We start from the raw sequence: 11,205 nt of genomic DNA on the forward strand, positions 1-11,205 counted from the left end.
GGGGGAGGGTTGGCGATGGTATAAAGGGAGGAGGGGGCGGGGATGGGTGACTGTGACAGGGAGGGGGAGCTGGCTGGGGGGAAGAGAGAAAGAGAAAGATAAGAGAGGCAGAGATATGAGAGAAAATAAAGGGGAGGGAAGGGGAGGGAAGGGGTGGGGCTGGGCTGGGTGGGGGGAATGTTGGGTCGACATGGTGCAAGGGGTGGCGAAGGTGGGAGATGGAGGGAGATGGAGGGAATTTTTTTTTTTTTTTAATTTGTTTAAATTTATTTAGTTTTATTTTTTTATGAGAAAAGACTTTTTTGCCCTTATAAATTGGTCACGTGACCCTCATGTGATCAATTTTAAAGGAAGTTTTGACAGAATTGACGGAATATTCTTGATTGAAGTACTTGAAAAATAATAATCTTTGATTGAAACAAAGTGAAAACGGGATCCTCAACTGAAAATAGAGGTATAGTTATGGTCCTTTTGCTAACAGTTTCCCTATATATATATATGAAAATTTTCAAGTAAGGATGTCTTTACTTTAAGAAAAGTAAGAATATCATCTTTGTACCTACAATTCAATGATCAGAATCGTCTATATTTTAAAACATCATTCAAAGGTTACCTTTGCAAAAAATCAGCCAGATCCAAAACTATTTAGCCAGTTTATTATAGCAAATATCATTTCAATTTTATCTAATGAACTGTATTTGTCTGCACAGTTTAGATGACCAAACAATCACCAATTGGGCTGATTTTTTCCAGGGATAGCCCTTGAGAAAGAACCTAAAAAATGAACGGTTCTGATTATTTTGGTGGATAAATCTCATCTTGTCAACAAGACTGAAAAAAAATATGTGGATAAATCTCAAAGGGTAAAAACAGATTTTTCAAGAAAAGAATTTCCCTGAAAATGACTCAAGAAAGAAATTTTCTGTTGAAAATCGGACTCTAGGTTGGAATATCCTGCAAAACAATTTGTTAGAAATGAAATATCATTAAAAAATTTAGTAGAAAGGTGTAGCCCAAAAGAGAGAGACATGGGCTGGACTTAGGGTCAAAGCGTGTCGTCCAATCATGATGCGCCACATGGCACCAAGTTTTCCACTTTTTATCCATTCTTAAAAAATTCACCAAAAATAGCTTGGGACTCGGAAAAATTCTCCAAAAAATCGTACGGACTTGTCTAAGTGAGTACTAATTATCTAAAGGTTCAAAACACCAATTTTTTCCTTTTGATATTTTCCAAAAAATTTGGGAACTCCAAATTAAATTCTAGAAAATTAAAATACTAAAGACTCTTTGGAAATTCAAAGAATAATTTCCCGAATTTCGAAAAATACGAAGTCTGCATCGTTGGTCTTCTAGACACAAAAAAAACCTTTTCCGTGAAGGCGTGTTACTCGAAAGACCTCTCAGCCTTGAAGGAAACTAAATTTCCTTCTCAAATAAATTCTAGAAAACCTCTAGAATTTTTGTAAAGTCTCAGGAAAATTTTCAAAATACTTTTGGGAATTCCGGGCTTCATAGAAACATAGCAGAACTCAACAACTATTGTGGTGAGGAAAATGAAAGTTTTCCCTGCACCAAAAACTTCGTTTCTCAAAGTCACGCAACCTAGAGGATCTTCACCGAAAATGCTCATGTTGTTCTTGTAATGGATGTTATAGGCATTATATGAAGAAACCAACAGTCACAGCAAAATCACAATTTCAAACCCTAAAAATTTCAAAATCATAATTGCTCAAAATTGATAAGCAAGACCATGGGGAAAAGAAAGCCCATGATTAAAGGAGTAGGAAAGTACCATAATCGAGTTGAGTCACCATCGAGTTCGCCGGAAAATTGGCTAGAAAGCCGCTACTTCTCGGTGTCGATTTTCCGTCGTTGCTGGGTGGTTGGACGATCGAAGGACATGGGAAGGAAGAGGAAAGAGAGGCGAGCATAGAGAGGTGGGTCTCGCCGCCATCCATGGCCGGACGACGATGCATCGAGGAGAGAGAGAGAGAGAGAGAGAGAGAGAGAGAGAGAGAGAGAGAGAGAGAGAGAAATGAGAGAAATTCAGATTTGAAATGTGAGAAATGAAAGACACGGAGAGAAAATGGAGAATAAGACGGAGCAAATTAAGTGGACTGGGGAAAAAAAAAAAGTAGGCCGGATGGAAATTACTTGGACCCACTGGGAAGCTCAATTAAATGGGTGGACTATACAGGAATGAGGTGGCCCAAAGTGGGTGTTTTGATAATTATCTGTATTTTTGGACCTTAGTCAAAAATAAAAAAACATTAAAGTATTAGTCTAACATAGGAGAGAAAATTGAACCGGCCTGTGAAGCACCCTTTTTTTAATTTTGATACTTCTAAAATTTTTTATTTCAATAATTTTCTATATAAAAAAAATAAAAAATTTGGGCCCCCTAGACGTCGGGCCCTGGGTAGTCGCCCCTGCCACCCATGCTGAGGGCCGGCCTTGCATATACAACCATTATAATGTGTCACAAAATCATCACTAACAATATGCCAGAGGGGTTGTTAATTTTTACAGATTAGGATCATAAACTTAAGGTCAGACATGGGTAGTTCTCATCAAATTAAACCATTTCTAATGACAATAACTAACCAACTTTTTTTCCTATATGTAAATCAGACATGAGATGATATATTGGTTAGCTGCACAACTTTTAAGTAGAAAATTAAATCTAGAAAGGATTTCAGAATAAACGCATAAAATAGATCATCAAGGACCTACTGATTTTCTAGATCCAAACAAAATATACGCGAATTAAGACAATTTAAAACTGGATCAATCAACGCCAAGATATACATAATTAGCACACATATGGAGAAACGAACAGAATACCAAGATATACACACACACACAAATATATGCATATAGACTAATATATTAAAGGTGTTGAGATTGGATCTCAATATCTCAGCCCCAAACACACAATATCTAGTATGAAGGGTGTGCCTGCTGTACAAGGTTTGAGAACACGAGTATTCACCGTTGATAGGACTCAAATGTAAATAGTAAACTGTTATAAACAGTTTACCATGTGGCTGCCACATGTCATATTTTTAGTGGGTCTTGGCTATATGGTCGTTGGGCCTTTCTGTTGCAACGGCTCTGTTGCTGGTATATTACCAGAGCAGCTCTTGTGTAAAGAACGGTTAATGAATAATGAAGTGATCTCGTTCTTGATTCTTAGTCAGTCATCTCTAAGGTAGAAACTAGGGTTCTATCATTGGTATCAGAGCCATTGATCCTCTAAGTGTTCCTTTAGTGTATGACCCGTGCTCGCACTCGTTCGAAGACCATGGAAGCTCGCGTTTCAAAGGTAGAAGCTTCTACCACCAAGATTGAAATGGCGGTGGATGCTATTCGCGGTTTGCTGGAGGAGAAATTTGCTCGTATCGATGCGCGATTTGAAGGCATTGATAGGCGTTTGGACTCGCCGAACAATCGTCGTGGCATTCTTGACCAGACCAATTCCGATGACGATGACGGTGACGGTTTTCGCCATCGCCGAGAGAATGAGAGGGGCGTTCCTTTCGAGCGACGTCAACCTTTCATCAAGATGGATTTCCCAAGATTCGTTGATGGGGATGATCCAATTGCGTGGATTTTTAAGGCGGAACAGTACTTTGATTACTTTGATATTCCACCAGAGCGGAAGGTCAAAATGGTTTCTTTCCATTTGGATCGTGAGGCGTTGCAGTGGTATCAATGGGAAGATTGTGCTACACATTGGCCGCGGTGGGAAGATTTTACGAAGGCTTTTTGCAGGGAATTTGGGTCTCATGAATTTGAGGATTGTGCAGAATCATTGTTCAAATTGCGTCAGACTGGTTCTGTGAAGGCTTACATACTAGAGTTTCGTCGATTGGCAACTCGAATCAAGGATTTCAGTCCAACTTTTCGTCGAAGCTGTTTCATTGGGGGTCTGAAGAACGAGCTTAAACACGATGTGAAGTTGCTGAGGCCTGCTACAGTTCAAGAAGCTATGGCTTTTGCCATGGAAATCGAGGCCAAATTGCAAGAATGCAGGTTAGTTAATTCTGTGGGATCTTTTAAGCCAAGATTACCTCTTGTGCCTGCTATGACTCATTTAGGTCCAGCTAAACATGAAAACATGCCTAAACGAGATATGCCTATTAAGAAATTAACTCCTGAGGAAATTCAATTCAAGAAGCAGAACAATCTTTGTTTTTACTGTACTGAGAAGTTTTCTAGGGGTCACAAATGTGCTGGAAGGCAAATCTTATTGTTAGATGTGGGGTATAATAGTTCTGAGGAGGAGGAGATTGTACAAGAATTACAGAAAATGGAGATTACTGCTTGTTGTATTACAGCTTGTGCCTTGTTTGGTACCCCTGCACCTGCTGCAATTAAAACTATGAAAGTATCTGCCTTGGTTAAAAACTGTCCTGTGGTGGTGCTGTTTGATTCAGGGAGTTCTCATAACTTCATCGATTTAGCATTGGTAAAGAAGCTTGCTTGGAAACTGGATCAGTCTAACACCTTTGATGTTATGATAGCAGATGGTGGACAGGTTCAGAGTAGGGGTTGTTGTCCTGCCGTACCATTAACAATAGGAAATTATACTTACACTTCTGATATGTTTGCCTTACCATTGGGTGGCTGTGATATTGTGTTAGGTATACAATGGTTGAGAACTTTAGGGCCAGTTTTATGGGATTTTGAGAAATTGACAATGGAATTTTGGTATGAAGGTGTGCAAATTAGTTTGTCTAGTTCTAAGCCTCAACCCACACAACCCATCTCTTCTCATCAAATGCAAAGATTGTTGCATTCAAATTGTTATGGGGCTGTCTTATATGCTGTGGAAAAGGAGGAATGTGTTAAGTTTGCAGATGATTTAGCTCACCCTCAACAGCAGGAGTTACAAGCTCTATTGGATTCCTTTTCGTCTGTGTTTGGAATACCTACCACACTACCTCCTATGCGTGAACATGACCATAGAATTCCACTTATTGCAGGTTGTAAGCCTCCAAGCATTAGACCCTATGCTTATGGCCCATTGCAGGAAACTGAAATTGAGAAGTGTGTTAGGGAACTGCTGGCTTCTGGTTTTATCAGAAACAGTCACAGCCCTTTTTCCTCACCTGTATTGCTGGTCAAAAAGAAGGATAACACTTGGAGAATGTGCATGGATTATAGACAATTAAATGAGCTCACTATTAAGGACAAATACCCAATTCCATTGATTGATGATTTGTTGGATGAATTACATGGGGCAATGTATTTTTCTAAATTGGATTTGAGGAGTGGTTACCATCAGATAAGAGTTCATTCTGCAGATATTGAGAAGACTGCTTTCAGGACTCATGAGGGACATTATGAATTTCTAGTAATGCCTTTTGGCTTGACCAATGCCCCTGCCACATTTCAAGGTTTAATGAATGAGATTTTCAGAGCTTGTTTGAGGCGGTTTGTTCTGGTCTTTTTTGATGATATACTAGTGTACAGCACTTCTTGGGAAGCTCACTTAAGCCATCTTAAGATTGTGTTGGGGCTGCTGCAACAACATCAACTATTTGTTAAGATGTCTAAGTGTGCATTTGGAGTCACAACTATTGAATATTTGGGCCATATTGTTTCTAGAGAAGGTGTTTCAGCTGACCCTTCCAAGTTGCAAGCAGTGGCAGATTGGCCTTTACCAGTTTCTGTGAAGAGTTTGCGCGGCTTTCTGGGTCTTACAGGGTATTATCGGAAATTTATTCCCGACTACGGACGATTGAGCTACCCTTTGACTCAATTGACCAAGAAAGATGGTTTTATTTGGACTCAAGAGGCTACTGATGCATTTCATAAGCTTAAAGCATTAATGCTATCCCCAAGGGTCTTAGCCTTACCAGATTTTACAAAAACTTTCATTATTGAAAGTGATGCTTCTGGCACTGGAATTGGTGCTGTGTTACAGCAGGATGGGAAACCTATTGCCTTCACCAGCAAAGCACTTGGTCCAAGGAATCAGGCTCTTTCCACATATGAAAGAGAAATGATGGCCATTGTTCATGCAATTAAAAAATGGCATCACTATCTGCAGGGTAGGCATTTTGTGATCAAAACAGATCACCATAGCCTCAAATATTTTTTGCACCACAAGGCTCACACTCCTTGCCAACAGAAGTGGGTCACCAAATTGCTCGGTTATGATTATGAGATCCATTATAGACAAGGTTGTGATAACAAGGCTGCGGATGCCTTATCCCGATCCCCACTTGTTACTAGTTCTTGTTCTACAATGGCTCAGGTGCGTTGCATGGATACTGGGTCATCTGATCTAGCAGATACTAAGGCTTGTTCGGAGACTCTTGCTATTTCCTACCCTTATCATAGCTGGATGGATGATTTGAGGAGGTACAATGAAGGTGACCCTTGGATTTTGGCTAAGATGCAGCAACTTTCATCAAATAGCTCTACCCCACCAGTCCATACTCAGTCCGTTTCTGCTACTAATCATCTGCAGAAGTACCATATTGATAATGGTCTCCTCAAATACAAGTCTCGGATAGTATTGAGTCCCACATCTGAATGGAAAGCCAAAGTTTTTCATGCTCACCATTCAGTACCAACAGCGGGTCATGCTGGTTTTCTCAAAACTTATCAGCGATTATCTAGAAGTTTTTATTGGCCGGGTATGAAGACTGATGTTAAGCAGTGGGTTGCCGAGTGCCACACTTGCCAGCAGCATAAGTATGAGACCTTATCCCCTGCTGGTCTACTACAGCCCTTGCCTGTGCCAGATAGAGTTTGGACTGACATTTCTATGGACTTTATTATTGGCTTACCCCCTTGCCATGGCAAATCGGTGATCTTCGTGGTAGTTGATCGATTGAGCAAATATGCTCACTTCATTGCCTTAGCTCATCCCTATACTGCAGCAACAGTTGCTCAGGTATTTGTGGATCATGTCTTTAAGCTCCATGGGATGCCTAGTTCTATAGTTTGTGACAGGGACCCAATTTTTGTCAGTGATTTTTGGAGGGAATATTTCAAATTACATGATGTAGCTTTACGGATGAGTTCTGGCTATCATCCTCAAACAGATGGTCAGACAGAGGTGGTGAATAGGTGCCTGGAAACATACTTAAGGTGTTTTGCTGCGGCTCAACCAAGGAAATGGGTTCAATGGTTATCCTGGGCAGAGTTTAGCTATAATACAGCTTTCCATACTGCTACTAGGTTGACTCCATTTGAGGTGGTGTATGGACAACCCCCTCCCACTGTTACTCCCTATGAGCAAGGTACAACTAAATTTGCTGGGGTTGACAGAACTTTGGTTGCGAGAGATAGGATGCTTTCCCTTCTCAAAACTAATTTGGGGCTGGCACAGAACCGAATGAAGATTCAAGCAGATAAACATCGACGAGAAAAGGAATTCCAGATTGGTGATCGAGTGTACTTGAAATTAATTCCTTACAGATTGCAGTCACTGTCTACTCACTCCTACCATAAGCTTTTGCCTAAATTCTATGGTCCTTATGAAATCTTGGATAAGTTGGGGTCAGTAGCTTATAAACTCAATTTACCTGAGGGTTGCAAGATTCACCCTGTTTTTCATGTCTCATGTTTGAAGAAGCAGCTAGGAAATCATGTTACTCCTACACTAGCTTTACCACAGATCACTGAAGATGGCATTGTCCAAGATGAACCCTTAGCTATTTTGGAAAGGAAGTTGGTCAAGAGGGGTAATGCAGCTGGGGTGGATGTTCTGGTTCAGTGGAGACATCACTCTCCTGAGGAGGCTACATGGGAAGATTACTACGACATGAAGGCAAGATTTCCTGAATTCATTGCTCAAGCGGAAGCTGCTGCTGTGCTGGGAAGGTGAAGATGCAATTGCACTACGGCTGCTGCTGCGCTTGGACGGTGAAGATGCAATTGCACTATGGCTGTTGCTGTGCTTGGACGTTGAAGATGCAATTGCCATTTGGACTTTCTTTTTTCTTTTTGTTGATTTTCTTGTTAATATTCGTTTACACATTCTGTAAATTTGGTTTCATAGGGGAGGGTAATGATAGGACTCAAATGTAAATAGTAAACTGTTATAAACAGTTTACCATGTGGCTGCCACATGTCATATTTTTAGTGGGTCTTGGCTATATGGTCGTTGGGCCTTTCTGTTGCAACGGCTCTGTTGCTGGTATATTACCAGAGCAGCTCTTGTGTAAAGAACGGTTAATGAATAATGAAGTGATCTCGTTCTTGATTCTTAGTCAGTCATCTCTAAGGTAGAAACTAGGGTTCTATCAACCGTTGTGGAGGAAATTTTTGCCACTGTGCTAGTTGTCCCCTTGCTCAAGGATGATGCAAAAAGATTGTCTCGAACTTATTTGGTACTGCTTCGTGATAAGCTGGTTTGGGGTCGGGATCGAGTAGTGGACAGTAACTGTTGGACAGTGGCAATGGTTTGTAATTGTTGAAAATAGGATTTTTGACTCCAAAACTTAAATTTTTGTGTTTTATGTTAATTTTATGCTTTTTTGGACATTTATATGTATGAAAAAGACATAAGATTTATATAAGTACATTGCCTTGTTTGTTTTTGGTGTTGTTGCACAGTGAGAATAGTCACTGTTGAACATAATTGCCATTGTCACTGCTGGACAGTGGCAATTCTCCTGACGCGAAAAAAAAAATAGTTGTTCGTATGATTAATCATCTGGGCATAACGACAAGTCACACAAGGCTTAACATCATGTCGTTTGGGCCTAGACCCAAAAGCTAAGCCCCCGCTAGGCTCCGGCCTCCTAGGCCTTGACCTTCTAGGCTCCGGCCCCATAGGCTCCGGCCTCCTAAGCTCCGGCCCCATAGGCTCCGGCCTCCTAAGCTCCAGCCTCCTAGGCCCCGACCCGTGTCAACTCACTCGGATCCTCGAGACCGGTGACACGTGGCGCTCCTACAGTGCAAGTCATCACAAGGGACACGTGTCATCACCAGATTGGTTGACACTCTTCCAAAGGTACTATAAAAGAGGTACCTTCTTGTCACAAAAGGACAACTGAAATCATGATTATACTATTCACTCACTCTGCTCTCAGATCTCTCTGAACACTGACTTGAGCGTCGGAGGACCTTTGGCCGGCACCACACCGGTGCTCTTCCCGCTCACTTTTGTGTACCTGTGCAGGGTGCTCTGGATATCATTCTCTCTCATTCCTCACCAGTCGGACCCCAGCTGTCCGTTCCTGCCCCACTTCGACGTGTCATCCGCTCAGTGGTGGGTCAACGGGCCTACGTGGTTCGACTCGACGTTGACTGCTCTACCATATTTGGGCATCAACAGTTTGGCGCCGTCTGTGGGAACGTTACAACTTTTCCCCATTGAATTCTCTACCCTCAGTTGAGGTGCAAAAACCTTCCGAGCTTCCGAGCTCCCGGGCTTCCGAGCTTCCTAGCTTCCAAGCTTCCGAGCTTCCGAGCTTCCTAGCTTCCGAGCTTCCTAGCTTCCGAGCTTCCGAGCTTCCGAGCTTCCTAGCTTCCGAGCTTCCGAGCTTCCTAGCTTCCGAGCTTCCGAGCTTCCGAGCTCCCGAGCTTCCGAGCTCCCGAGCTTCCGAGCTTCCGAGCTTCCTAGCTTCCGAGCTTCCGAGCTCCCGAGCTTCCGGGCTTCCGAGCTTCCTAGCTTCCGAGCTTCCGAGCTTCCTAGCTTCCGAGCTTCCGAGCTTCCGAGCTTCCTAGCTTCCTAGCTTCCGAGCTTCCTAGCTTCCTAGCTTCCGAGCTTCCGAGCTTCCTAGCTTCCGAGCTTCCGAGCTCCCGAGCTCCCGAGCTCCCGAGCTTCCGAGCTTCCTAGCTTCCGAGCTTCCGGCTTCCTAGCTTCCGAGCTTCCGAGCTTCCGAGCTTCCGAGCTTCCTAGCTTCCGAGCTCCCGAGCTTCCGAGCTTCCGAGCTTCCTAGCTTCCGAGCTTCCAAGCTTCCGAGCCCCCTCCGAGCTTCCGCCCCGCGCACCGCCAGCCCCAGCTCGAGCCCAGGCTTCCGCGCTGCGCACTACCTAGGCTTCCGCGCCGCGCACTACCTAGGCTTCCGCGCCGCGCACCCACCCTGGCTTTCGCGCCGCGCACCCACCCAGGCTTCCGCGCTGCGCACTACCTAGGCTTCCGCGCCGCGCACCCACCCAGGCTTCCGCGCCGCGCACCCACCCAGGCTTCCGCGCTGCGCACTACCTAGGCTTCCGCGCCGCGCACCCACCCAGGCTTCCGCGCCGCGCACCCACTGAGGCTTCCGCCCCGCGCACTACCCAGGCTTCTGCGCCGCGCACCCACTCAGGCTTCCGCGCCGTGCACCCACTCAGGCTTCCGCGCCGCGCACTACCCAGGCTTCCGCGCCGCGCACCCACCCAGGCTTCCGCGCCGCCGACACCAGCTCCCTCCGAGCTTCCGCCCCGCGCACCACTCAGGCTTCCGCCCCGCACACCCACCCAGGCTTCCGCGCCGCCGACACCAGCTCCCTCCGAGCTTCCGCCCCGCGCACTACCTTATCGCTTTAATCAATGAAAGTCCTACCACGGACATCTTTTCATTCAAAGCGTTAATTGTGTGTACGGGCACCCGGGCCATCGGACATCCGACCCTACCCATATCAAGTACCATGCATTCAAGGGAAAATCAGTATCATACATGCATTCAAGGGAAACTAAGTACTATGCATTCAAGAAAAATTCCACAATACCATGTATTACAAGGAAGGGCATCCTACCCAATAACAGGTCGGACACCCTCAACATCATCCACATACTTAAGTACAAACTTAATACTCAAAAGAGTTTGCAATTTGGTACGGGCGACATCCGACCCGACCATATAACTCAAATAAAAATAGGGCGATGGTCCGCCCACCCCTGCCCCCGGGCCATGTTTGCTTCAAACATTTATTTGGGATCCTCTCCCATGTCATGCTCTCCACCTGTGGATGCTCCATCATCGGGCTCTACCTCAAGGGTACCTCCCTCCGGGACGTTGGCATGCCCATCATTACTGCCAGTAGCAGACCACGCAAGCGGTCCCAGTCAAAATCAGGGCACATCTCCTCGAGCTCTAATTTGCAATCGTCAAAAGCCCATTGCATAGCCGATGTTCTACTCGTTGTCCAACTCCTGCTTGGCTTGGCTCAGCTCCTGCCGCACTGCTCCAACTCTTGCCTAGCCTGGTCTGCCTCCTTCCTGGCCTGCAGTAGCTCGGCCAGCAATGCATTG

At 44.5% G+C, this 11,205-nt stretch overlaps 1 protein-coding gene across 5 annotated transcripts in view; it reads right to left on the reverse strand.

Moving 5' to 3' along the window:
- Nucleotides 1-11,205, reverse strand: part of LOC147282817 (anaphase-promoting complex subunit 6-like) — an 80,572-nt gene that overhangs the window by 66,045 nt on the left and 3,322 nt on the right. The window lies entirely within an intron of this gene.

The sequence above is a fragment of the Dryas octopetala genome, chromosome 6 (assembly GCF_963921425.1).
Source record: "Dryas octopetala chromosome 6, drDryOcto1.1, whole genome shotgun sequence".
Classification (NCBI taxonomy): Eukaryota; Viridiplantae; Streptophyta; class Magnoliopsida; order Rosales; family Rosaceae; genus Dryas; species Dryas octopetala.